We start from the raw sequence: 21,577 nt of genomic DNA on the forward strand, positions 1-21,577 counted from the left end.
TTGTGGGAATTCAACCTTTGAAGCACTATATCAATGTCTTCAAATGATGCATCCTTCGCTTTCCCGGCGCGAGTAGATTTGTCAACGCTCCGTAAACACCTGACCCGATCTCCGTTAGAAAAATTGTTTCATTCCGTTCACTAATTACTTTATTTTGAGCTTGAACATTCTCATCTGCACCTTCTGTCTCAATAATGTTATTAGCCTTAAAAACATCTCCATCCACTCAATGTAAGAACTGAATGGTTCGCGAGCTCGGTCATACATGCCGAGGCTTCCGATGAATCCCGTAGGCGCGGCCATGATTGTCCCGATCCCGTTGAACAGTGACTCAGCTGCTAACTGTGTACCTGTGACAATCAACGCTGCTGTTGCTGTGCATACATACACGCGAAGGCGAAGCACAGACAATTCTGCATCAGCATTAACGGTAAAACATCGCAAAAATTCAGTTTAGGTGTCACAAATTCACCTTTAACTTGTCCACTCGAAGGTTGAACACTGTGTCCTTCCATGATCCCTAAAAATGGCTTCAGGATCTCATCATCGTCGCCAAAATGTAATATATGTAGGTAGAACAAATGAAGGACAGAGACACGATGAGTTCCTCGGAGTGAGTGAGTGAGGAGTGAGTGAGTGAGGAGTGAGTGAGTGAGGAGTGAGGAATGAGTGAGGAGTAGGTGAGTGAGTGAGTGAGGTGTGAGTGAGTGAAGAGTGAGTGAGGACTGAGTGAGTGAGGAGTGATTCAGTGAGTGAGGAGTGTGAGTGAGGAGTGAGTGAGTGAGGAGTGAGTGAGGAGTGAGTGAGTGAGGAGTGAGGAGTGAGTGAGTGAGGAGTGAGTGAGTAAGTGAAGAGTGAGTGAGGAGTGAGTGAAGAGTGAGTGAGTGAGGAGTGAGCAAGTGAGGAGTGAGTGAGTGATGAGTGAGTGAGTGAGTAAGGAGTGAGTGAGTGAGGAGTGAGTAAGTGAGGAGTGAGTGAGTGAGGAGTGAGCGATTGAGGAATGAGTGAGGAGTGAGTGAGTGAGGAGTGAGCGAGGAGTGACTGAGTGAGTGAGGAGTGAGTGAGTGAGGATTGAGGAGTGAGTGAGGAGTGAGTGAGTGAGTGAGGAGTGAGCAAGTGAGGAGCAAGTGAGGAGTGAGTGAGGAGTGAGTGAGGAGTGTGTGAAGGAGTGAGTGAGGAGTGAGTGAGTGAGGAGTGAGTGAGCGAGTGAGAGTGAGCAAGTAGTGAGTGAGGAGTGAGGAGTGAGTGAGGAATGAGGAGTGAGGAGTGAGTGAGTGAAGAGTGAGAAGTGAGTGAGTAAGGAGTGAGTGAGTCAGGAGTGAGTAAGTGAGGCGTGAGTGAGGAGTGAGTGACAGGAGTGAGAAGTGAGTGAGTGAGGAGTGAGCAAGTGAGGAGTGAGTGAGTGAGGAGTGAGCGATTGAGGAATGAGTGAGGAGTGAGTGAGTGACTGAGTGAGTGAGGAGTGACTGAGTGAGGAGTGAGTGAGGATTGAGGAGTGAGTGAGGAGTGAGTGAGGAGTGAGTGAGGAGTGAGTGAGTGAGGAGCGAATGAGGAGAGAGTGAGGAGTGAGTGAGGAGTGAGTGAGTGAGGAGTGAGTGAGGAGTAGGGGAGTGAGGAGTAGGGGAGTGAGGAGTGAGTGAGGAGTGAGTGAGGAGTGAGTGAGTGAGGCATGAGTGAGCGAGGCATGAGTGAGCGAGGCATGAGTGAGTGAGGAGTGAGTGAGGAGTGAGTGAGGAGTGAGTGAGGAGCGAGTGAGTGAGGAGCGAGTGAGGAGTGAGTGCATGAGGAGTGAGTGAGTGAATGAGGGGTGAGTGAGTGAGGAGTGAGTGAGTGAGAGTGAGTGAGAGTGAGGAGTGAGTGAGGAGTGAGTGAGTGAGGAGTGAGTGAGTGAAGAGTGAGTGAGTGAGGAGTGAGTGAATGAGTGAGGAGTGAGTGAGTGAAGAGTGAGCGAGTGAGGAGTGAGTGAGTGAGGAGTGAGTGAGTGAGGAGAGAGTGAGTGAGGAGTGAGTGAGTGAGGAGTGAGTGAGGAGTGAGTGAGTGAGGAGTGAGTGAGGAGTAGCTGAGTGAGTGAGGAGTGTGTGAGTAAGGAGTGAGTGAGGAGTGAGTGAATGAGTGAGGAGTGAGTGAGTGAAGAGTGAGCAAGTGAGGAGTGAGTGAGGAGTGAGTGAGGAGCAAATGAGGAGAGAGTGAGGTGTGAGTGAGTGAGGAGTAAGTGAGTGAGGAGTGTGAGTGAGGAGTGAGTGAGGAGTGAGTGAGGAGTAGGTGAGTGAGTGAGGAGTGAGTGAGGAGTGAGGGAGTGAGTGAGTGAGGAGTGAGTGAGGAGTGAGTGAGTGAAGAGTGAGTGAGTGAGGAGTGAGTGAATGAGTGAGGAGTGAGTGAGTGAGGAGTGAGCGAGTGAGGAGTGAGTGAGTGAGGAGAGAGTGAGTGAGGAGTGAGTGAGTGAGGAGTGAGTGAGGAGTGAGTGAGTGAGGAGTGAGTGAGGAGTAGCTGAGTGAGTGAGTGTGTGAGTAAGGAGTGAGTGAGGAGTGAGTGAATGAGTGAGGAGTGAGTGAGTGAAGAGTGAGCAAGTGAGGAGTGAGTGAGGAGTGAGTGAGTGAGGAGCAAATGAGGAGAGAGTGAGGTGTGAGTGAGTGAGGAGTAAGTGAGTGAGGAGTGAGTGAGTGAGGAGTGAGTGAGTGAGTGAGGAGTAGGTGAGTGAGTGAGGAGTGAGTGAGGAGTGAGTGAGTGAGGTGTGAGTGAGTGAGGAGTGAGTGAGGAGTGAGTGAGATAGTGAGGAGTGAATGAGGAGTGAGTAAGTGAGGAGTCAGAGTGAGTGAGGAGTGAGTGAGTGAGGAGTGAGGACTGAGTGAGGAGCGAGTAAGGTGTGAGCGAGTGAGGAGTGAGTGAGTGAGCAGTGAGTGAGGAATAATGAGTGAGTGAGGAGTGAACGAGTGAGTGAGGGGTGACTGAGTGAGTGAGGAATGAGTGAGGAGTGAGCAAGTGAGGAGTGAGTGAGGAGTGAGTGAGTGAGTGAGGAGTGAGTGAGTGAGGAGTGAGCAAGTGAGGAGTGAGTGAGGAGTGAGTGAGTGAGAGTGAGGAGTGAGTGAGGAGTGAGTGAGTGAATGAGGGGTGAGTGAGTGAGGAGTGAGTGAGTGAGGAGTGAGTGAGGAGTAGCTGAGTGAGTGAGGAGTGTGTGAGTGATGAGTGAGTGAGGAGTGAGTGAATGAGTGAGGAGTGAGTGAGGAAAGAGTGAGTGAGGAGTGAGTGAGTGAGGAGTGAGTGAGTGAGCGAGGAGCGAATGAGGAGAGAATGATGTGTGAGTGAGTGAGGAGTGAGTGACTGAGGAGTGAGTGACTGAGGAGTGAGTGAGTGAGGAGTGAGTGAGAGAGGAGTGAGTGAGTGAGGAGTCAGTGAGTGAGTGAGGAGTGAGTGAGTGAGTGAGGAGTAGGTGAGTGAGGAGTGAGTGAGTGAGGCGTGAGGGAGTGAGTGAGGAGTGAATGAGGAGTGAGTGAGTGAGGTGTGAGTGAGTGAGGAGTAAGTGAGTGAGGAGTGAGTGAGTGAGGAGTGAGTGAGTGAGGAGTGAGTGAGTGAGGAGTGAGTGAGTGAGGAGTGAGTGAGTGAGGAGTGAGTGAGAGAGGAGTGAGTGAGTGAGGAGTCAGTGAGTGAGTGAGGAGTGAGTGAGTGAGTGAGGAGTAGGTGAGTGAGGAGTGAGTGAGTGAGGCGTGAGGGAGTGAGTGAGGAGTGAATGAGGAGTGAGTGAGTGAGGTGTGAGTGAGTGAGGAGTAAGTGAGTGAGGAGTGAGTGAGTGAGGAGTGATTGAGTGAGTGAGGAGTGAGTGAGTGAGGAGTGAGTGAGTGAGGAGTGAGTGAGTGAGTGAGGAGTGACTGAGTAAGTGAGGAGTGAGTGAGTGAGGACTGAGGACTGAGTGATGAGCGAGTGAGGTGTGAGTGAGTGAGTGAGGAGTGAATGAGGAGGGAGTGAGTGAGGAGTGAATGAGGAGTGAGTGAGTGAGGAGTGAGTGAGAAGTGAGTGAGTGAGGAGTAATGAGTGAGGAGTGAGTGAGGAGTGAGTGAGCGAGTGATGAGTGAGTGAGTGAGGAGTGAGGAGTGAGTGAGGAGCGAGTGAGGAGTGAGTAGTGAGTGAGGAGTGAGAGGAGTGAGTGAGGAGTGAGGAGTGAGTGAGGAGTAAGTGAGTGAGGAGTGAGGGAGTGAGTGAGAAGTGAGTGAGTGAGGAGTAAGGAGTGAATGTGTGAGAGTGAGGAGTGAGTGAGTGAGTGAGGAGTGAGTGAGTGAGTGAGGAGTGAGTGAGTGAGTGAGGAGTGAGCAAGTGAGGAGTGAGTGAGTGAGAGTGAGTGAGTGAGGAGTGAGTGAGGAGCGAGTGAAGAGTGAGTGAACGAGGAGTGAGTGAGGCATGAGTGAGTGAGGCATGAGTGGGTGAGGAGTGAGTGAGTGAGGAGTGAGGAGTGAGTGAGAAACGAAAGAGGAGTGAGTGAGGAGTGAGTGAGGAGCGAGTGAGTGAGGAGTGAGTGAATGAGGAGTGAGTGAATGAGTGAGGAGTAGGTGAGTGAGAAGTGAGGAGTGAGTGAGCGAGTGAGAGTGAGCAAGTGAGGAGTGAGTGAGTGAGGAGCAAGTGAGGAGTGAGTGAATGAGGAGTGAGTGAGGAGTGAGTGAGGCATGAGTGAGTGAGGCGTGTGTGAGTGAGGAGTGAGTGAGGAGTGAGTGAGGAGCGAATGAAGAGAGAGTGTTGTGTGAGTGAGTGAATGAGTGAGTGAGGAGTGAGTGAATGAGGAGTGAGTGAGTAAGTGAGGAGAAGGTGAGTGAGTGAGAGTGAGGAGTGAGTGAGGAGTGAGTGAGGAGTGAGTGAGTGAGAAACGAAAGAGGAGAGAGTGAGGAGTGAGTGAGTGAGCGAAGAGCGAATGAGGAGAGAGTGAGGTGTGAGTGAGTGAGGAGTGAGTGACTGAGGAGTGAGTGAGGAGTAGGTGAGTGAGTGAGGAGTGAGGAGTGAGTGAGGAGTGAGTGAGTGAGTGAGGAGTCAGGTGAGTGAGTGAGGAGTGAGTGAGTGAGTGAGGAGTAGGTGAGTGAGGAGTGAGTGAGTGAGGGAGTGAGTGAGGAGTGAATGAGGAGTGAGTGAGTGAGGTGTGAGTGAGTGAGGAGTGAGTGAGTGAGGAGTGAGTGAGGAGTGAGTGAGTGAGGAGTGAGTGAGTGAGGAGTGATTGAGTGAGTGAGGAGTGAGTGAGGAGTGAATGAGGAGTGAGTGAGGAGTGAGTGAGTGAGGAGTGAGTGAGTGAGGAGTGACTGAGTAAGTGAGGAGTGAGTGAGTGCGGAGTGAGGACTGAGGACTGAGTGGTGAGCGAGTGAGGTGTGAGTGAGTGAGTGAGGAGTGAATGAGGAGGGAGTGAGTGAGGAGTGAATGAGGAGTGAGTGAGTGAGGAGTGAGTGAGAAGTGAGTGAGTGAGGAGTAATGAGTGAGTGAGGAGTGAGTGAGTGAGGAATGAGTGAGGAGTGAGTGAGTGAGGAGTGAGTGTGTGAGCCAGTGAGGAGTGAGTGAGGAGTGAGTGAGTGAGTGAGAAACGAAAGAGGAGAGAGTGAGGAGTGAGTGAGTGAGGAGCGAGTGAGTGAAGTACAAAGGGATCTGGGGGTCCTGGTGCACGAAACTCAAAAGGTTAGTATGCAGGTGCAGCAAGTGATTAAGAAGGCCAATGGAATGTTGGCTTTCATTGCTAGGGGGATAGAATATAAAAATAGGGAGGTATTGCTTCAGTTGTACAAGGTATTGGTGAGACCGCACCTGGAATACTGCGTACAGTTTTGGTGTCCATACTTAAGAAAGGACATACTTGCTCTCGAGTCAGTACAAAGAAGGTTCACTCGGTTAATCCCGGGGATGAGGGGATGGACATATGAGGAGAGGTTGAGTAGATTGGGACTCTACTCATTGGAGTTCAGAAGAATGAGAGGCGATCTTATTGAAACATATAAGATTGTGAAGGGGTTGGATCGGGTGGATGCGGGGAAGATGTTCCCGATGATGGGTGAAACTAGAACTAGGGGGCATAGTCTTAGAATAAGGGGCTGCTCTTTCAAAACTGAGATGAGGAGGAACTACTTCACTCAGAGGGTGGTAGGTCCATGGAATATGCTGCCCCAAAAAGCTGTAGAAGCTACATCATTACATAAATTTAAAACAGAAATAGATAGTTTCCTAGAAGTAAAGGGAATTAAGGGTTACGGGGAGCGGGCAGGAATTTGGACATGAGTCTAGGTTCGGATCAGTCATGGCCCTGTGGGTAGCGGAGCGGGCCCAGGGGCCGTGTAGCCTGATCCTGCTCCTATTTCGTGTGTCTAATTCTGTTAGATTCAGGAGATGGTTCTGTGATAGTGGATTGGCGGTTAGGATCAGATCAGCCATGATCTTATTGAATGGCGGAGCAGGCTCGAGGGGCCGATTGGCCTACTCCTGCTCCTATTTCTTATGTTCTTATGTTCTTATGAGTCAGTGAGTGAGGCCTGAGTGAGTGAGGAGTGAGTGAGCGAGGAGTGAGTGAGGAGCGAGTGAGTGAGGAGTGAGTGCAGAATGAGTGAGGAGTGAGTGAGGAGTGAGTGAGTGAGGGAGTGAGTGAGGAGTGAGGGAGAATGAGTGAGTGAGTGAGTGAGGAATGAGTGAGGAGTGAGTGAGTGAGTAGTGAGTGAGTGAGGAGTGAGTGAGTGAGCGAGGAGCGAATGAGGAAAGAGTGAGGCGTGAGTGAGTGAGGAGTGAGTGACAGGAGTGAGTGAGGAGTAGGTGAGTGAGTGAGGAGTCAGTGAGTGAGTGAGGAGTGAGTGAGGAGTGAGTGAGGAGTGAATGAGGAGTGAGGTGTGAGTAAGTGAGGAGTGAGTGAGCAGTTAGTGAGTGAGGAGTGAGAGTGAGGAGAGAGTGAGGAGAAGTGAGTGAGGAGCGAGTGAGTCAGGAGTGAGTAAAAAGTGAGGAGTGAGCGAGTGAGTGTGTGAGGAGTGAGTGAGGAGTGAAGGAGGGAGGAGTGAGTGAGAGGAGTAAGCGAGTGAGTGAGGAGTGAGTGAGGAGTGAGTGAGTGAGTGAGGAGTAAGTGAGGAGTGAGTGAGAAGTGAGGAGTAATGAGTGAGTGAGGAGTGAACAAGTGAGTGAGGGGTGACTGAGTGAGGAGTGACTGAGTGAGGAGTGAGTGAGGAGTGAGCAAGTGAGGAGTGAGTGAGGAGTGAGTGAGTGAGGAGTGAGTGAGGAGTGAGTGAGAAGTGAGGAGTGAGTGAGTGAGTGAGTGAGTGAGAGTGAGGAGTGAGTGAGTGAGGAGTGAGCGAGGAGTGAGTGAGCGAGGAGCGATTGAGGAGTGAGTGAGGAGTGAGTGAGTGAGGAGTGAGTGAGTGAGGATTGAGGAGTGAGTGAGGAGTGAGTGAGGAGTGAGTGAGCGAGTGAGAGTGAACAAGTGAGGAGTGAGGAGTGAGTGAGGAGTGAGTGAGTGAGGAGTGAGTGTGGATTGAGGAATGAGTGAGTGAAGAGTGAGAAGTGAGTGAGTAAGGAGTGAGTGAGTCAGGAGTGAGCAAGTGAGGAGTGAGTGAGGAGTGAGTGAGGAGTGAGTGAGGAGTGAGAAGTGAGTGAGTAAGGAGTGAGTGAGTGAGGAGTGACCAAGTGAGGAGTGAGTGATTGAGGAATGAGTGAGGAGTGAGTGAGTGAGGGAGGAGTGACTGAGTAAGGAGTGAGTGAGGAGTGAGTGAGTGAGGAGTGAGTGAGTGAGGAGTGAATGAAGAGTGAGTGAGTGAGGAGTGAGTGAGGAGTGAGTGAGGAGTGAGTGAGGATTGAGGAATGAGTGAGTGAAGAATGAGAAGTGAGTGAGTAAGGAGTGAGTGAGTCAGTAGTGAGCAAGTGAGGAGTGAGGAGTGAGGAGTGAGTGAGGAGTGAGAAGTGAATGAGTAAGGAGTGAGTGAGTGAGGAGTGAGCAAGTGAGGAGTGAGGAGTGAGCGATTGAGGAATGAGTGAGGAGTGAGTGTGTGAGGAGTGAGTGAGGAGTGACTGAGTAAGGAGTGAGTGAGTGAGGATTGAGGAGTGAGTGAGGAGTGAGTGAGGAGTGAGGGAGTGAGCAAGTGAGGAGTGAGTGAGGAGTGAGTGGAGTGAGTGAGTGAGGTGCGAATGAGGAGAGAGTTAGGAGTGAGTGAGGAGTGGGTGAGTGAGGAGTGAGTGAGGAGTAGGGGAGTGAGGATTGAGTGAGTGAGGAGTTAGTGATTGAGAAGTCAGTGAGTGAAGAGTGAGTGAGGAGTGAATGAGTGAGGAGTGAGAGAGGAGTAGGTGAGTGAGTGAGGCGTGAGTGATTGAGGAGTGAGTGAGTGAGGAATGAGTGAGGAGCAAGTGAGGAGCGAGTGAGTGAGGAGCGAGTGAGGAGTGAGTGAGCGAGGAGTGGGTGAGTGAGTGAATGAGGGGTGAGTGAGTGAGGAGTGAGTGAGGAGTGAGTGAGTGAGGAGTGAGTGAGTGAGGAGTAGGTGAGTGAGTGAGGAGTGAGTGAGTGAGGAGTGAATGAGGAGTGAGTGAATGAGTGAGGAGTGAGTGAAGAGTGAGCAAGTGAGGAGTGAGTGAGGAGTGAGTGAGTGAGGAGATAGTGAGTGAGTGAGGAGAACAAAAGCAAGTTGTCCACATACTGTACTGGCTGCTGAGGTCGGCTAAAGCCCTTGAAGGCGTCCTCCATACACTGCTGGAATATGGAAGGGCTGTTATGAAAACCCTGGGCAAGGCATGTCCAGGTGTACTGTTGCCCTTTAAAAGTAAAGGCAAACTTGTATTGATCTCCCGTTTTTAGAGGAATCGACCAAAACCCATTGGAGATATCCAGCACCGTGAAAGTGGTTGCGGTCGCTGGGGTGCTCCCTATCAGATCGGCAACAGCCGCGACTGTGGGCGCGCAGGCTGGGATGTTTTTATTGAGCACCCGATAGCCACGGTGGCTCTCCATGACTGGTCGGGTTTCCTAACCGGCCAGAGTGGTGAGGTCACGCGGGTGGCTATCGGCCTCGACACCTCCTGTTCTACCGGGGATCCCAGTGCCGTTTCCAAGTTGGCTTCTGCCCCTCTGGGGAAATGATGCAGCTTTTGTGTCTGTGACATGGGGTCCCCGTGTACTCGGACTTCTACCCCCGTCACCCGGCCACAGTCGTGCTTGTGCGTGGCGAGCGATGCGAGATTGTCTCTCACGCTCGCCTGATACTCGCCTGACCAATTGCTCCAGGGTGTAACTCCCCTTAGGCTTCATAGTACACATGCTACCCCTTCCTGCCCCGTCCTTAGGGATTACTATAACTTCTTCCTCCTAATCGGGACTCACCGCTCCCCAAAGGAAGTGATTCCTCAAATCCACTATTATTGGGATTGGGAAAAGGGGAAGTGCAACGAGACCCGGGTATCCTTGTGCACCAGTCGCTGAAGGTAAGTATGCAGGTGCAGCAGGCGGTTAAGAAGGCAAATGGTATGTTGGCCTTCATAGCGAGAGGATTTGAGTACAGGAGCAAGGATGTCTTGCTGCAGTTGTACAGGGCCTTGGTGAGACCGCACCTTGAGTATTGTGTGCAGTTTTGGTTGCCTTATCTGAGGAAGGATGTTCTTGCCATGGAGGGAGTGCAGCGAAGATTCACCAGACTGATACCTGGGATGGCAGGAATGACGTATAAAGAGAGATTGAGTCGATTGGGCTTATACTCGCTAGAGTTTAGAAGAATGAGAGGGGATCTCATTGAAACTTATAACATTCTAACAGGACTAGACAGACTAGATGCAGGAAGGATGTTCCCGATGGCGGGGGAGTCCAGAACCAGGGGTCACAGTCTAAAGATAAGGGGTAAGCCATTTAGGACAGAGATGAGGAGGAATGTCTTCACCCAGAGAGTGGTGAACCTGTGGAATTCTCTACCACAGAAGGCAGTTGAGGTCAACTTATTAAATATATTCAAGAAGGAGTTAGATATATTTCTTAAGGTTAAAGGGATCAAGGGATATGGGGAGAAGGCAGGGACAGGGTACTGAATTTGGATGATCAGCCATGATCTCATTGAATGGCGGAGCAGGCTCGAGGGGCCGAATGGTCTACTCCTGCTCCTATCTTCTATGTTTCTATATGATGGGCTACCAATGATAGAACGGGTTCTTTTACCCTCAGTCTGGTTCAGTAATCACTGAGTCGAATGCAACTGGAGAATTCAAACGATTTATTTTCCGCGGAGTCTTACTCTGAAATGTCGGCACCGACTCCTGCAAGAGTCTGACGAACCCAACAGAGCAAGCAATTTGTCATACAGTGTGCTACATTATTATACTTGCATTTGAGAAGACATTAACACCTCGTATATTCCTGCACCAATCCTGAGCTGTGCACGTATACATTTAATTTGATTTCCTGGCCTGGCAGTTTGAAATAAAGAAGTCACATTTAACTGAATGGGTTACAGCTAAGTAAACATCCTGGTAATGTGTTCATGATCACCTAAACATTATGGTAATGCGTTTGCAATCATGGTAATGCGTTTTCTGATCGCCTATTGTCTGTATAACTTCTGCACGCTGCCTTACATTGTTCCTATCAGCAAGGTGTGACATTGTGGGCGCCAGCCATATTAGCAGCCAAAGATCAGTTTAGCCTTTTTATTTTACTTCTTGCTGCCTTCACAGTTTCTTGTTTCTATTTCCTTGACCTTGGTATTCTCACCATAAAGTCGGCCCCCAGGACTCCTGACCCTGGCTGTTCCCACTTTATCAGGACGCATTCCCACGTGGTGTGGAGGGATCCTAAATCTATGGCCAAAGATTTGGACATTGCCCCCGCCTGCTCGTTCCCTGTGAACCCCGAGACTGAATGGGATCCTGCTAGACCAGGGTGAGTTGGTCGGGTCCCTTGAATGGATCACCGCGCTCGAGGCCCCGGTGTCCACCAAGTACTTCCCGTGTACTTTCTCCACCCCCGTCTTCACACAAGGTCTGCCCCACTCATCGTACGTGAGCGGACACAGGTACTCAGGCTGGGCGTGCTCTAGTCAGGGTGTTGGGCATACGGGAGCGGTGGGGATCACACTGCTCGCGACAGCGTCTACCCTCCCTTTCTCCTGCACAAAAAACGTCCGAAGGGCAGCCCCCAGAAGGTCAAACGGTTCCCCGCTCGCCCCCTTCGCCCCGACAGTCTGTGCCTTTTGCACCGAAGGATCCCCTCGGCCTTGCCCCTTTTTTCTGGGTCGGGCACTCTCGTCTCCAGTGTCCCGTCTTCCCACACCCGAAACATGTCCTTGCCTTTTCTGCACTAACTCCTTCCTTCTTGCTACCCTCACTGGCCTTTATCTCATGTACCTTGCCTTTATTGGGTTTGACCTCCTCCTCTGAACCGGTTTTAAAGGCCAGGTTCATCTTACGGAGCACGTCGGCCTCCGTATTTGCGAGGTCCTCGGAGTCAAACCAGGCTTCTGCTTTTGCCCTTATTCATGGCAAACAGTTTGCCGTGAGGGTCCTGAGCCAGTGATTTCTGGGGCCCCCTTGCAGCTGTAACCTGTCTAGTATCCCACCCGTGGTCTTTTCGTATACAGGCCATAGCCTGTCTGTGAATGCCTGTGGTGCTTCGCCAGCCAGCTGCAGCGTTCTCTCCACTCGGGAGAACGGACTGCCCTGGGTATGTCCCATGTCTCGCAGGATTTCCTCCTTTAAACCTGCCGTGGTTCCCTGCCCCAGCTCGGTGGCTGCGGACAGGGCCTGGTACAATTTCCCATCCAGGGAAAATAGTAACAGCCTGTGAGTTTCGCCCTCACTACACCCATTGATCCCCCCAATTTGCTCCACTTCCATGAAGTGAACGGAGGGGTCCCCTTCTTTTCTTAATTTGGGCATGCTTCCTATCATAGCCTGCAGTTGTGGGGTGGTAAACGGGACCAGTAATTGCTCTGCAGCGGGCTCTGGTCACCGTTAGGTGCGGGCGGACCGTACTTTTGCTGCCGCAGAGGACACATCGGTCCTGGTGGTACCTCCGGCGCCGGTCAGGCTTCCCTATCCCAGACCCCTGTCGTTCCTCTTCCCAGTCCACCCGAGCTTCCCCCGGGGTTGTTAAGCAAACCATCCCTCTGGCTTTGGACAGGGCTTGGGTCAGACCTTTTACCCTTTCCTCACAGGGTCCGTGGTTTAAATCCTTGCACCCCCTGTTCCTGGCTACCCTGTAGGCTGCCTTTATGTCCCTAAACTGCCCCTCTAGCCCGTCAACTTTACCCGTTAAGCGAGCGTTCTCCTCCCTTACAGCCTGCTCATTGAGCTTGGTCTCGGTGACCTGGCACTGCAGGTACTCCCCGGTGTTACGGGAGGTTTGCTCCTGTGCGCGTTTCTCCTCTCTTTCCTCGTGCAGCTCCTCCATTAACCTACTCCCCACCATCCCCCTTGCGTCTGACTTTTCTTCTGATTCCCTGAGCTCGGTCTGCAGCTTTCCAACCTGCTCCCTGAGCAGTTGGATCTGTTTCTGCAGGCACAGGAGCCAAATCGCCTTTTCCTTAGACTTTTTATGCTCCTTGCTCCCTGTCCACTCCGCAGCCCTATCCTGAGGACTGTCAGAGTGCAACATCTCCAGCACCCACTGCTGAGACACATTAATTTTACCAAACACATAGGAGGAAATTCTGTCCCCCATCGCAGATCTCTTGCCCTCTAAACTTTCCATGATTCTGTTCACACAACCTATGGTCCTGCCGCGGTCGTCAATTCTGTAGGTGGTTTGCTTTGGTGGTTCGAATCACCCCTCCTACTTAGTTCTAGACGACAGGAATTACAGTGAACAGGATTGGAACACAGACAAGCTTTTCGGACTCAACCATACGGTGTTTAATAAGGTTAACACACACACCTGCCTCCAGTACGTAAAATGCCTGGTGGCATAAAACAAACAGTACAAATACAACTTGGCCCATCGAACAGGCCCCTGTCTCGTACTAAGACGCCTAAAATCACACTGTGTTGCTATACAGAGTATAACATGGACTTGTCCCACAAACCCCGGAACATACACTATATAATACACAGAACCTCCCCACTAAGCCCCTCTGGATTGGTTGGGACACACAACACCCCCTCACACAGTACCGCTGGCCTTAAGGATGCGTGGGCTTGGACAATGCTCACCCCGATTGTCCGTTTCTTGCTCGCTGCTCCCCTGTGTAGAGCGTGTCCCCTGGTTCCGTATCGCCGATGCAGTATCCAAGTCCCAGTTTTGAGGTTCGTTCCTACAGTCGAAGAGCAAGGCGCAGCTCTTGTCGCTCGTGGTGGTTTCTTCTCTCCGTCTCGGATGGCGTGCTCGGTTCTTGGTTCAGAGATGAGGGCACACGAAGGCGAGAGCAAGCGAGAGAGAGCGAGAATGGCCAAAGCTGCCTTCTCTTATACCCTAAAAGTTCATTAAGGTCTGTGTAGTGCAGTGATGTCTTTTTAATCACCCTTCTTTGTCTGGTTCCCGCCTTTCGGGGCTATCCCATCTAGGTGCTGGTGTTAATGGCAGATGATGGGCCACACTTCTCACCCGACCCTGGGTTAAGTGGTTTCCCATTAATTTACACTGGCCCTCCATCTTCTGCCCGTCACTGTATGAGTCACCTACCCAGGCCCACTGTTTCCCAGAGAACTCTGTCTGCTCAGACATTCTCCCGTAATCAGGTTGTAGGTCTGGTTGGAATCTCCTGTCCATCACTAACACCTGGGCCCCTCCCATCTTCTCCAAGCAGGCTGCTGGTCAATCAGCAGTAACAATCATACAAAATGTCCAATACAAAAAAAATCCTTGGGGCCTGCGCTGATGCTTACACACAATACCTCTATTTCTGAAGCTCAAGATCCCGTATGCTTTGCTAACATCTCTCAATATGTCCCACCACCTTCAGGGCCCTATTCCAGTTTAGAAGTTCCACTCTAGATTGTTCCTTGCTCCTCTCCATTGCTAATCTAAATCTTATGATACAATGATCACTCGTATGCAAGTGTTTTCCCACAGACACTTGGTCGACCTGGCCCACCTCATTCCCCAGCACCAGATCCAGCAATGCCTCCTTCCTAGTTGGGCCAGGAACATACTGGTCAAGGAAATTCTCTGGAACACATTTCAGAAATTCCTCCCCCTCCTTTCCCTTTACCCCAGCATTATCCCAATCGATATTTGGGTAATTAAAGTCCCCCAATATCACCACTCTATAGCTCTTGCATATCTCTGCGCTTTCCCCGCAGATTTGCTCCTCTACCTCCCTCTCACTATTTGGAGGCCTATAGAATACCACCAATAGTGTGATCAGACCCTTTTTGCTCCTCAACTCTAACCTAATGGATTCTGTCCTTGTCCCCTCAAGAACATCCTCCCTTTCCAACACTACAATGTCTTCCTTAATCAGCACTGCCACCCCACCTCCCTTTTTTCCTTCCCTATCTTTCCTGAACACCTTGTACCCTTGAATATTAAGTGCCCAGTCCTCACTGTTTTTAAGCCACGTTTCTGTTATTGCCACATCATATTGCCACACGGCTAATTGTGCTTGTAGCTCACAAACTTATTCACCACACTTTGTGCATTTACATACATGCATTCTAAACCCATTTTTGAATTTTTCGTAGTCTTTCTTAGTCTGCTCCAATCTAATATGGTACTGCTTCTGCCTCCAGCACTACCTTCCCCTCCAGTACCATCCAACACACTCACTCTTCCATGCACCCCATTCCTCCCCTCCACTCCTACATGCTGGTGCCCATCCCCCTGCCAAGCTAGTTTAAACCCTCTCCAACAGCACTAGCAAACCTCCCCACAAGAATATTGGTCCTGGCTCTGTTGAGGTGTAACCCGTCCAGCTTGTACAGGTCCCACCTGCCCCAGAAACGGTCCCAATGCCTCAGGAATCTAAAGCCCTCCCTCCTGCACCATCTCTCCAGCCACGCATTCATCTGTCCTATCCTCCTATTCCTGTACTCTCTGAGTCCCCCCTCCCCGTCTGATCTAGCACGGGGCAGGAATGGAGTAGAGGGGGAGGAATCATAAGAAACAGGGGGAAGCCATTCAGCCCCTCAAGCCTATTATCCCATTGAAATCCCAGGGGTGACCTAATAGAGGTCTTTAAAATGATGAAAGGTTTTGATAGAGTGGATACAGAGAGAGTGTTTCCACTTGTGGGGAAGAGCATAACTAGAGGCCATCAATATAAGATAGTCACCAAGAAATCCAATAGGGAATTCAGGAGAAACTTCTTTCCCCAGAGAGTGGTGAGAATGTGGAACTCGCTACCGCAGGGAGTGGTTGAGGCGAATAGTATAGATACATTTAAGGGGAGGCTGGATAAACACATGAGGGAGAAGGGAATAGAGGGTTACGCTGATGGATTTTCAAAAGGCGTTTGATAAAGTACCACATGTTAGGCTTGTTAGTAAAAGTGAAGCCTGTGGGATAAAAGGGGCAGTAGCAGCATGGATACAAATGAGTTAAGGGTTAGGAAACAGAGAGTTGTGGTGAATGGCCTCCTTCTGTGCTGCAGCATTCTATGATTCTCTGACCTCGGTCCTGCAGACCAGGGACTGGGAACAGTCGGTCAGTTTCCCTCCGGCTCCGTCTCTGGTGACCTCTGCTGGTTAGTGTGTCTATCTGCAGGTCGGGCTCGCACTCGGGACACGTGACTGAGATACCAGGGTGGGTGAGGGTGAGGTCGGAGTCACAGCCCAGCACGAATCACCACTTTCAAGAGAAGGGAGAGAGACAGGGGGCTATTGGAGGGGAAGAATTTTCATTCAACTTTCAAACCAGTTTGAAATATTTCAGCCTCCTAGAAAACCAGAGAGTTTTATAGCGCAGAAAGAGGCCATCTGGCCCATCCTGTCTGTGCAGGCTCTTTGCTAGAGCAATTCTAAACTAATCCCACTGCCCCGCTCTCTCCCGAGAGTCCTGTATCAACCCTAAACTAATCCCACTGCCCCGCTCTCTCCCCATAGCCCTGTATCAATCCTAAACTAATCCCACTGCCCCGCTCTCTCCCCATAGCCCTGTATCAATCCTAAACTAATCCCACTGCCCCGCTCTCTCCCCATAGTCCTGTATCAATCCTAAACTAATCCCACTGCCCCGCTCTCTCCCCAAAGTCCTGTATCAATCCTAAACTAATCCCACTGCCCCGCTCTCTCCCCATAGCCCTGTATCAATCCTACTCTAATCCCACTGCCCCGCTCTCTCCCCATAGCCCTGTATCAATCCTAAACTAATCCCACTGCCCCGCTCTCTCCTCATAGCCCTGTATCAATCCTAAACTAATCCCACTGCCCCACTCTCTCCCCATAGCCCTGTATCAATCCCAAACTAATCCCACTGCCCCGCTCTCTCCCCATAGCCCTGTATCAATCCCAAACTAATCCCACTGCCCCGCTCTCTCCCCATAGTCCTGTATCAATCCTAAACTAATCCCACTGCCCCGCTCTCTCCCCATAGCCCTGTATCAATCCAAAACTAATCCCACTGCCCCGCTCTCTCCCCATAGCCCTGTATCAATCCCAGACTAATCCCACTGCCCTGCTCTCTCCCCATAGTCCTGTATCAATCCTAAACTAATCCCACTGCCCCGCTCTCTCCCCATAGCCCTGTATCAATCCCAAACTAATCCCACTGCCCTGCTCTCTCCCCATAGCCCTGTATCAATCCTAAACTAATCCCACTGCCCCGCTCTCTCCCCATAGCCCTGTATCAATCCTAAACTAATCCCACTGCCTGCCTTCTCCCCACAGCCCTGTATCAATCCTAAACTAATCCCACTGCCCTGTGTAATGATATCAGCAAATAGTGATGTTATTTGCCTGTTTGATTATCATGCCTTACCAGCATATTTGCAGGTATTGATTACTTATGCCTGACCAGCAGAGGTCATGTGAGAGACAAGCAGTTGAGTTTAGTTTCAGTTTCGCTTTAGATGGATTTCTAACATGATGTCTCCTGTAAATGCTGTTAACTGAGTTGAACATACTTTAGATAAAAAGTCATTCTCTTTCATAAATGTCTCGTCATTGAACCCACAAAGAAATCAATACATGGTGTCAGAAGTCATTGAAAGAGATGAAGAGGAAAAATCTGAAGTTAAATCAGCTCTCCACAAATTAGCAAGCCAAAAGAGAACATCGTTGCTTACCATTGGAGAATAGCTAACGAAGTGAAAAATGGAAGGTTTACACCCACCGGCGACGCTTCAGTTGACAGGTAATGTGGCTGAAAATTGGAGGAGATTCAAACAATGTGTGGGGTTGTATTTAGCGGCAATCGGAGCTGACGAGAAAAGTAATAAAAAGAAATCGTCACTGTTCTTACATGTCGTGGGTGATGAAGCGCTGGAGGTGTATAATAACTTCACATTCGCTGCTGATGGAGACAAAATGAAGCTAGATAAAATAATGGAACAGTTTGAGGCCTACTGCATACCTAAACGTAACGTGACGTTTGAGAGGCACAGATTTTTCACATGTGTTCAGAAAACGGGTGAGACTATTGATCAGTATGTGACTGAACTGAGAAACCGAAGCAAATCGTGTGAATTTTGGGGGACTGACAGACTCGCTGATAAAAGACAGACTGGTGTGTGGTATTCCAGATAATGGTCTAAGGGAAAGACTGCTAAGAGAGCAAGATCTAGACCTGGGAAAAGCCATAGCACTGTGTAGGGCTACAGAAACTGTGAAGTCGCAGGCAAAGGAGCTGTTCCGTGACAGTAGCTGCAACGTGGATGCAGTGAGAATGAACGGATACAAACCGTTTAACAAAAAGAGCGCCAATGTGAAAAAAGAGGCGTGGCCAGCGAACAAAAATGAAAGGGGCAATCGAAAGTCATGTAGTCGATGCGGTACACAGCATCCACCAAAAAAGTGTCCAGCATATGGTAAAACATGCAATAGTTGCAACAAGAACAACCATTATGCCCGTTGCTGTAAGAACCAAGCGCAACAAAGCAAGGTCCATACAGTAGATGAAAGCGAGATAGAGGAGTTCTATGTAGATGTTGTGTCTGAAAACAAAAAAGAAGAAAGAGACTGGATGTTGACACTATAAGTGAATGACATACACATTCCATTTAAATTGGATACTGGAGCACAAGTTAATGTGATATCAGAGACTGATTTTAAGAAAATTAGACCCAGACCAAAGATACATGGAATAAAAGTGAAAGTGACAGGATACTCAGGTACTGATATACCAGTGAAAGGAAGATGCATTGTCAAAGTGACACACAAGGACAGAGAGCACACGCTAGCATTAATCGTGGTGCCAAAGGATGTGCAAGCCATACTAGGTTTAAAAGCCTGTGAGAGACTGAACCTGGTAAAGAGAGTCCTCGTTGTGGAAAGCGAAGGAGAGACAGTCTATGATGAACTGAATGTTGCGTATACACCGGGTAAGCTGATGTATACAGCAGACACGTTGTCCAGAGCTGTAGACCCAAGTGAGCCCGCAAACACCACAATGGATGAAAAAGTGAACGCCTACGTGGACATGATCACAAGTGCACTGCCCATAGCAGATGCAAAAATGGAGCTCATAAAGACTGAGACAAACAAAGATGAAACAATGAGACGACTGAGGAAAAGCATCTTGGATGGATGGCCCAACATGAAGCAAGACTGCTCACCTGACATGGCAGAGTACTGGAACTGCAGGGCGGAACTATCAGTGGTCGAAGACATCATCTACAAAGGAAGTAAAATAGTTATCCCAAAGAGTCTGAGAAAAGAGATGCTAAAAAGGATCCATGGAGGACATCTGGGAATCGAAAAGTGTAAGAAAAGAGCACGAGAGGTGATGTACTGGCCACGAATCAACCAAGATGTGACAAATGAGGTGTCAAACTGCACAATATGCCTGAAATATCGAGCAAGCAATCCGGTAGAACCACTAAAGCCACACCCAGCACCAGACAGACCTTACCAGAAGGTAGGCGCTGACCTATTCGTATGTCAAGGGAAGGACTATCTTGTAGTCACAGACTATTACTCCCTGTATCTAGAGGTTTGTAGACTGCACACCACCACTGCAGATGCTGTGATAACATGTATGAAAGCCATATTCTCCAGACATGGCGTGGCAAGCGAGCTCTTCACAGACAACGGACCTCAGTTTTACAATGCAAGTTTCCGACACTTTGCCAAAGAGTGGGACTTTGTCCACACAACGTCAAGTCCTCACTATCCACAGTCCAATGGTCTAGTGGAAAAATCAGTCCAGACAGTGAAAAGACTGATGTACAAGGCAAAAGACAGTGGAACTGACTTCTACCAGAGCATGCTTGTATACCGCACAACGCCGCTCGAGTGTGGTAAGTCACCAGCCCAACTCCTTATGGGACGTATGTTAAAGTCAAACCTACCCATCCCGGAGAACCTCCTGAAAACAAAAGAGGGGGAGAAAGTGAGGAAGTTCAAAGAACAACAGAAAGAAAAGCAAAAGTACTACTATGACAGAGGAACACAAAACCTACCTGAACTCCACACTGGTGACCAAGTAAGGTTCAAAGACAAAACAAACACATGAACTCAGAAGGGAACTGTCCTGAGTGAAGTTCAACCAAGATCATACACCATTCAGACAGATGAGGGTGCTGTTCTGAGAAGAAATCGTCGAGATCTTCTCATGGGACCAGCCACAGCAAGTCAAAAGACTGATACTGTTGTACAACCTGATCACACAGCTGAGAACACATCATCTGAGGCAACAACTCAGATTCAAGGACAATCAATCAGAAAATCCTCAAGACACGTGAAGCCTCCTGAGAGACTCATTGAGCAAATTTAAGGACTATTGTTATAGAAGGAAGTAATGTTATCTTATTCTTTCTTCAAGTTCTAGTGTATTTACATATTTCATGTGAACACACAAAGCAAGGTTAAAAAACCTTGATCATGATAATGATAATGTAAGTTCATTAAGTGTTACAGTTAAAATGCAGATTAATACAAAGAAAACATGTTGTTAGTTAAAAGTAAAATACTTTTGTTTTAAGAAAGGGAGATGTAATGATATCAGCAAATAGTGATGTTATTTGCCTGTTTGATTATCATGCCTTACCAGCATATTTGCAGGTATTGATTACTTATGCCTGACCAGCAGAGGTCATGTGAGAGACAAGCAGTTGAGTTTAGTTTCAGTTTCACTTTAGATGGATTTCTAACATGATGTCTCCTGTAAATGCTGTTAACTGAGTTGAACATACTTTAGATAAAAAGACATTCTCTTTCATAAATGTCTCGTCATTGAACCCACAAAGAAGTCAATACACCCTGCACTCTCCCCATAGCCCTGTATCAATCCTAAACTAATCCCACTGCCCCGCTCTCTCCCCATAGTCCTGTATCAATCCCAAACTAATCCCACTGCCTGCCTTCTCCCCACAGCCCTGTATCAATCCTAAACTAATCCCACTGCCTGCCCTCTCCCCATAGCCCTGTATCAATCCTAAACTAATCCCACTGCCCTGCACTCTCCCCATAGCCCTGTATCAATCCTAAACTAATCCCACTGCCCCGCTCTCTCCCCATAGCCCTGTATCAATCCCCAAACTAATCCCACTGCCCCGCTCTCTCCCCATAGCCCTGTATCAATCCTAAACTAATCCCACTGCCCCGCTCTGTCCCCATAGTCCTGTATTCATCTCTGCTTCGAATATTTATCCTATTTTCCCTTTCCTACATTACACTTCAAAAAGGACTTCATTGGCTGGGTGGGAATGTAAGTTGTGAGGAGGATGCAAGGAGGCGTCAAGGGGATATAGACAGGCTAAGTGAGTGGGCAAGAACATGGCAAATGGAATATAATGTGGAGAAATGTGAAGTTATCCACTTTGGTAGGAAAAACAGAAAAGCAGAGTATTTATTAAATGGTGAGAGATTGGGAAATGTTGGTGTTCAGAGGGACTTGGGTGTCCTTGTACACGAATCACTGAAAGTTAACATGCAGGTACAGCAAGCAATTAGGAAAGCAAATGGTATGTTGGCCTTTATTACAAGAGGATTTGAGTATAAGAGTAAAGACGTCTTACTGCAATTATATAGGGCCCTGGTGAGACCACACCTGGAGTATTGTGTACAGTTTTGATCTCCTTACCTAAGGAAGGATATACTTGCCATAGAGGGAGTGCAACGAAGGTTCACCAGACTGGTTCCTGGGATGGGGGGATTGTCCTATGAGGAGAGATTGAGTAGACTAGGCCTATATTCTCTGGAGTTTAGAAGAATGAGAGGTGATCTCATTGAAACATACAAAATTCTTACAGGGGATTGACAGGGTAGATGCAGGGAGGATGTTTCCCCTGGCTGGGGAGTCTAGAACCAGGGATCACAGTCTCAGAATAAGGGGTCGGCCATTTAGGACTGTGATGAGGAGAAATTTCTTCACTCAGAGGATGGTGAATCTTTGGAATTCTCTACCCCAGAGGGCTGTGGAGGCTCAGTCGTTGAGTATATTCAAGACAGAGATCGATAGATTTTTGGATATCAAGGGAATCCAGGGATATGGGGATAGTGTGGGAAAGTGGAGTTGAGGTTGAAGATCAGCCATGATCTCATTGAATGGCGGAGCAGGCTCGAGGGGCCGAATGGCCGACTCCTG

Source organism: Somniosus microcephalus, chromosome 6 (genome assembly GCF_052327205.1).
Source record: "Somniosus microcephalus isolate GS21.2 chromosome 6, FLI_Smic_1.0, whole genome shotgun sequence".
In the NCBI taxonomy this organism is placed as follows: Eukaryota; Metazoa; Chordata; class Chondrichthyes; order Squaliformes; family Somniosidae; genus Somniosus; species Somniosus microcephalus.